This window comes from Cupressus sempervirens, chromosome 11, assembly GCF_028749045.1.
Source record: "Cupressus sempervirens isolate cs-2001-9-10 chromosome 11, ASM2874904v1, whole genome shotgun sequence".
In the NCBI taxonomy this organism is placed as follows: Eukaryota; Viridiplantae; Streptophyta; class Pinopsida; order Cupressales; family Cupressaceae; genus Cupressus; species Cupressus sempervirens.
The window spans coordinates 555,642,879-555,649,360 of NC_143128.1; positions in this window are offsets into that span (position 1 = coordinate 555,642,879).

Consider the following 6,482-nt stretch of genomic DNA (forward strand, 5'->3'; position numbering starts at 1 on the left):
ATGAGTTAGTTCTAGAGGGTTCATTTGAGAGATGGTTTAGCATTGGTTATCTTCATGTGCATATGTTGTTATGTTGGTTGAATTTGGGAGATGGTTTTATATTGGGCATTTTCCTTGGATTAGGAGTGGTTATTCCCTGGTTTAGGAATGGTTTTATGAGTTTGATCTTCTTGTGAGAGGCATACATCCATGATTAGTTATATGGTATGGTTTGGGTGTTGTTGAGGCTTCTTGTTGGGGTTTAATGGAGGAGATCATACTTGCACAGTTTACATCTAGAGGTGTGTGTAGAAGGGCATGATACAAGTTATAATTTGCATACTTTCTCCAGTCTTGGTTATCTTCTTGGATGTTCAGTTTTTCTTACATTGGATTTGAGATTGGTTAGAGATTGTGATCACTGGTTTGTGCTCATGTATGTCATGTGAGAGATGACATGGTTATTACTTTATCTCTTTCCTCTGTTGGTTGTGGAGAATTTGGAAGACTATTGGAGACTTGTTATGAGAGTTGTTCTTGCAGGATATCAGTTTATGTATTGTGGATGTCCTTGATGCTACATGGATTCACTTCTTTGAGATGTTTTGAGTGGATTGGTTATAGATTTGACATTATCTTTTGCAGTGGGAGCTTTTTGGTATATATGTGGCAGGTATTGCTCTTGAGGCTTGTGATTGTAGGTTATAGATTGGATATGTCGGTGATATGAGATTCACTTATTATACCTTTGAGGTATGGATAGTTGGATGGGTTTGACACTTGCTGTGGGTGCTATTTCAGCTATGGATATTTTGACAACTATGGATACATGTGATTACCTTTGGATCAAGTTATTTGTGCTTGAAATTTTAGTTGGTACAGGATTTTATGATCTTCTAATGCGACAAGTTGGGTGACTTTCTCTTTGGATGGCTTCTATGTATGTCTAGTGGTAGTGGCCTAATAGGAGGTGTGATCATTCATGTTTGAGATGCTGGATACTTTGATTTTGTTGCAGGTACCAGGATGGAGCACTTGGTGTACTTTGATCCATGATGGTGGATGTGCTGGGAGGGATTGTTCCCTTGTTCATTTATGTGGCTATGGATTGACCCTATGCAATGTATACAACAAGTGGGAGATTGTTGAGATAATGGGTGTTGCACACATTGCATAATATTGTTATATTTTATTATGTAATGTTGTACCTAGATGGACGTGCAACATGTAAAGATTCCCATGGAATATTCTTGATGAGTTGTATTGTAACATTGTGATAATATTTGATGTAATTATTTAATATTGGAGAAAAGAATTAAATGCCCAATATTAAATGTGGGGTCAGTGGGTTAGGTAGCACATGGTTTTAGCACATGGTTTATGTAATACCACTTAGTGGTTTTGTGGGACTTGCTACTATATAAGCAACCACAAGGGTAGTTGTTGTAGTGTGATAGAGAGTAAGAGTGAAAAAGGCAAGAGTCAAGCAGGACAAGGCTTGACAGGTTAGCCAAGGGAGCATTTGTGAAGGTTGGAAGCATGGCATGGGATGTGTGGATTCATGCTTGTTCACATAGTTTGCTCAGTTGTGGCTATGGCCATGAAGGCTTCCATGGTTGTATGGCAATGGTATTTTTACTGAATAATACATGGTGATGGATGCTTTTGGAGGCTGGGTTTTTCCCTCAATGAGGGTTTCCCAAGGTATATCTTGTGTCACAATTTTTATGGGTATGTTGTCTATTCTCTTGCATGTGGATTTTAATTCTGTGTTTATTTTAGATCTATTATGGGTTATGTGGAAATGGTTATATTCTTTATTTCCAAGTTTCCTTACATTTTATTTGCTTATTTTGCAAGTAAAGTTGTTATTGCCATTGAAGCTTCATCAATATTTATTTCATAGCCAAGTGGTCTTAGCCATCTAACTCTTGGCACTACAGCTTGAATATATGTATAATCAATGTCAACTAGTAAATAGATGTCATTGATGTGCTGCTCAACTAAGGAAATAGGTATCCTAAGCCTCTATTTCATAGACTTCTTAAAGTCTTCAAAGTGAGTGGTCATTATAGTTTCAAAATTTGCCCCCATTTGCTCTATGTACTCATTAACCTGTATAGCTACTGACTTGTTTGTTTTCCAACTTACTTTACCAAAAGAGGGGAATTCATTCTAAACATAGAAAAATAAGCATATCAAAATTGAACCAAATTACATTGAGTACTCTTGGATCTCCTTATTTCTCCCAAATTCTCCATAATCTATTGCAATTGTAATACGACTAGATCATATGTATGATCCTTCTTGACAATTTTATATCCTATATCAACTACAATGTAGGGTACACTGTTCAATCTGCTTGATTGATAGACTATGTGAGAGATAACTCTAACAACAAATTCTATGAGAGGGTCCTCAATCATTTTAATTTTCATACTCCTCTTATTCCATTGAGCACCAATGTTCTTTTCAATGACCTCCTTTGACTCGCTTCTTAAGGTTTTAGGTCGATCTAGGGTAGGATACCCTGTGACTTGGTGAATGATTCTCTCGGTTATCTTTACAATTCCTCCTTCTAACCATAAGTAGTCATCACAAATTCTACTTAGAACAAGTCTAATCCATTCCATTTTAAAGATTGTAGGGAAGTCTAGGGAATGGGTAAGTCCCTTTTTTCTCAACTGTGCTATATTCTTCCTTCAACACTCCGTTGTCACATAATTTACTATATGCTTCCCTAATCTCCATGTCTCTTATCCCACTTACTTTGAAATTATAGTTTTTTTGAACATCTTGAACCATGACTACTTTAGGGGGAATGATGGATAGGGCACCGACTAGATTGTTCTTGTAGGCTGCCTTAGGAATTGATTTGAATTCTGATTGTCTTACATCCCTACTAACCAGTTAAACTTCAAATGGCTCCTTATCCTTGGGGTTTCTAGAGCTAGATGCCATTTTCACAAACTAAGGTTTAATGAATTCAAACACTGTGTAGCTCGGCAGTCAAATAAATACCTTTAGATCGATGAAATTTCTCTGAATCTCAACTCAAATTCATTTTAATGTTTTTCCTTCACTTGAAATTGATTTTCTATACTCTACTCATTCTTTTCTCTACATTCAAATGACAAAAAATGGCCAAAAAATCAAACAAATACCCTTCAATACCTAGCATTAAATGCTTAGTGCTAATACAATTGTCCACTCAGGTTGTATGTATTTTTCTATGTTAGTTGGCATCAGTGTAATTTTCCCTTTTACTCGACAAAAACTAATCACTCAGCTTCCACTAGTTCTATCCAACAACTCAGTATATACTATGATTTCATTTGGAAACTGAAGGTAACTTTTGGTAGCAATATGAAAGCTTTTGAGGATAAACTTTGCATCTTTATTCATGCTATTTATATCCTATGCAGTACTGACTTGTCTTCGAACTAATGTATGATAAAGTATTGTATACTAGTCCCTTGTACCTTCTTTTGCTTAGTTGGATGAAGTGTGACCACTTGACCTTTTAGGTGAAGTGATCCCTCCAAATGTGCCACTTCCATCTCTTTTCTTCCATATCTTATTCATTTCTCTTCTAATGTGTCCAACATCAACTTTCCCTTTTCCTTTGTTGTACGTAGAGTTGGGTGCCTTTATTCTTGTTGGGCAATACTTGTTGACATGTCCTTTCTTTAGACAATTGAAACAAGTGGTTTGACTCAACCACCTATTGTAGTTTCCACTAAAGTGTGTTCTTATGCAATTCTTAGGAACGTGTCCATATTCTTGACAGTAGTGACAACTCTACCTGGTGTTGTAGTCCCAATTGTAGTGATGTCCATGACTATTTCTCTTTGTAGGTTGGTTTGGTGTCCACATAGGTTTGGATATACTTTCAAAGGCTCTATGTCCATACTTCTTGCAATTATAGTAGTGACCTTCAAATCTTGGTGTCCTAATGGTTCTAGTCCTACATTCATGTGCCTAATGACCTTGCTTGTTGCACTTGTGATAGTGACCCATGTTTTTAGGTTTGTCATGTTGATTGGCATTTTTTCTCCTAGACACTTTAAAGGTACGTCCTTTTTTACCACAAAAATGACAAGTGGGTTTTGTGTTCTTACCTTTGTCACTTCTTTCTTCCACAATCTTAGATGACTCTCCTTCTTTAGTGCTAGTGTATCCTAGTCCTAAAGTGTCATTATTGGATCTTGGTGATTTTAGTAGCTATTCAAAGTACTTGATGGCTTCATTAGGTTTGTTGAAGCTTTCCACAATTTCTTTTTCTCTTCTCAAGTCATTTTGTAGTTGTTCATTCTGCATCTTTAGTGTTGAGATCTCAATGTCCTTGACATTCAGTTCATGATGGGCATTCATCATTTGGCTTAGGGTGTCTAGCTACATTTTGGAAACTCTTGCAAGCTCACTTGACATTTCCTCTAGTCTATTGGCAAGGTTTCTCTTGTCATCTTCTATCATAGCTTTATCTTCAATGGCTCTATTCTTCTGCTTAGTCACTTCACAAAGCATCATAGCTTGTGATTCTTGTTCAATCTTGAGAGTTATGATCTCTTTTGCTTGAGCTCTATTCTTCTCCATTAGGTTTGAAATTTCTATATCAAACTCCTTAGAATCTCCATTGGTAGACACTTTTGTGGATTCAATCTCCTTATACTGTGTATCATTCTCAGCTATGGCAATTTCTTTTCTTCGCTTTAGGGATTTCCTCAATACTTCCCTAGCTTCTTCCAGAGAATGTAGAATGAGATGTATTTCAGTCTCCTGATTCTCTATAATCTTCCCAAGCTTGTAGACTTCCATTTCTAGATCTTTTCTTCAAGCTATAAGGCTTCTCCTTGTAAGAACTTAGCTCTGATACCAATTGTTTAAATTTACAAGTAGGAAGAATACTTCTAAGAGGGGGGGGGGGGGGGTGCAGGTGAATTAGATTTACCAAACTTTAAGCTATAAAACTTTTAACTACAATCAATACATGCATGTAACATTTCTAATTAACATGAAAGTAAAGGCATGCATGAAAATAGATAACACAATATTGTTAAAAGTGTACCTATTAAAGGATCCAAGACTTTTTTAAAAGTGTACCTATCTAAAGATTTACAAAATATTCACTTGGAATGTCACCCTTTTAAAGGATTTAAAAAATGGCTGTTAAACCAATCTATCTTCATAGGATTTTCATTCTCCTAATACAATGGCTAGAAAGTATAGTAGAATGTGTTGACCTGATAACTTACAATCTTCAATTGCTGATTTCATATTGATGTTCAGTCCATTCTAATCTAATCCTCTTTGATCTGATATGATTCTGTACAAAGTGCTGATACTTTTTTTTTATGTTCACTGATCTGGTAATTCCTCTATTTTTCTTAGTCACTTTGAATGTACTCTTCACCCTTCTATTGTTCACTCCCTTTCACTCTAACATTCCTTTTTTCAATTATCTTTTGACATAATCTCTCATGCATTACTAAATTATGGGGTTTCGACCTCCTTAAAAAGGTTTCATGACTTAAGGTTAGGTATCAATCTACTATTAAGATTCATCCATCTTTTCCACTCAAATCTTTCCATTTTTTTGATTGGTTACATTTTGATTTCATAGGGAATCAAATAGATTCAATCTTATCCTTTAATCCTTTGAAATTTATGATATGTCAGCTCAAAAATTGTTTACATCTTTTTTTGTGAGGGCACAAACTCTTATGCTAATTCTATGTTACTCGAAACTTATTGGTTACTAATGCTCAACACATATATAAATTATATCTTGCTTGGCACCTATAGTTTACTTAGCACATATACTGGCTTGGCATCTATTAGTCACTTGGTAGTTAAAACTTGCTTGACATTGTCTATCTACTTGGCATCTGAATGACTCGAAACCTGTCGAATTTCTAGCTCTACACATATTGTAACTCGACATCTATATTATTCTTGACATCAACTTAGAAAGTTCTTTAAGTTTGTTGACACTCAATTGTCAAAACCAATCTGAGATTGACAATACAAAGGGGAAATGATTACACTTCTTCCCTTACTTGATAATCTTGAGGATAAGAAAGAACCAACATTCACATTTATGGGAGGAAAGGAATTTATTGAGGTCCTAAAAGAGGACACACCCTACTATGCTCTTGTGACCTTGCCTAGGTAGGAGTACACAAAAGAATAGAAGGAGGTTGGTCCTTAAGAGGCCGGGGGTCTATTGGATAGGTACAAAAACATAGTGATTAAATATTTTTCAACTCTTGACCACTGGTTAGATTAATTGGTCACAACATTGATCTAATTTGTGGTGCCACCCTACAAAATAAATTTATCTATAAATTAATTGCCCAACAAAATGAGGAAATAGCTAGACAAATCCAAGAACTTTTGGATAAAGGATTAATAACAAAAAGTTTGAGTCCATGTGCAGTGCCTACTCTATTGTCCCCTAAAAAGGAAGGAAATTGGAGGTTGCATATGAACTCAAGAAAAAT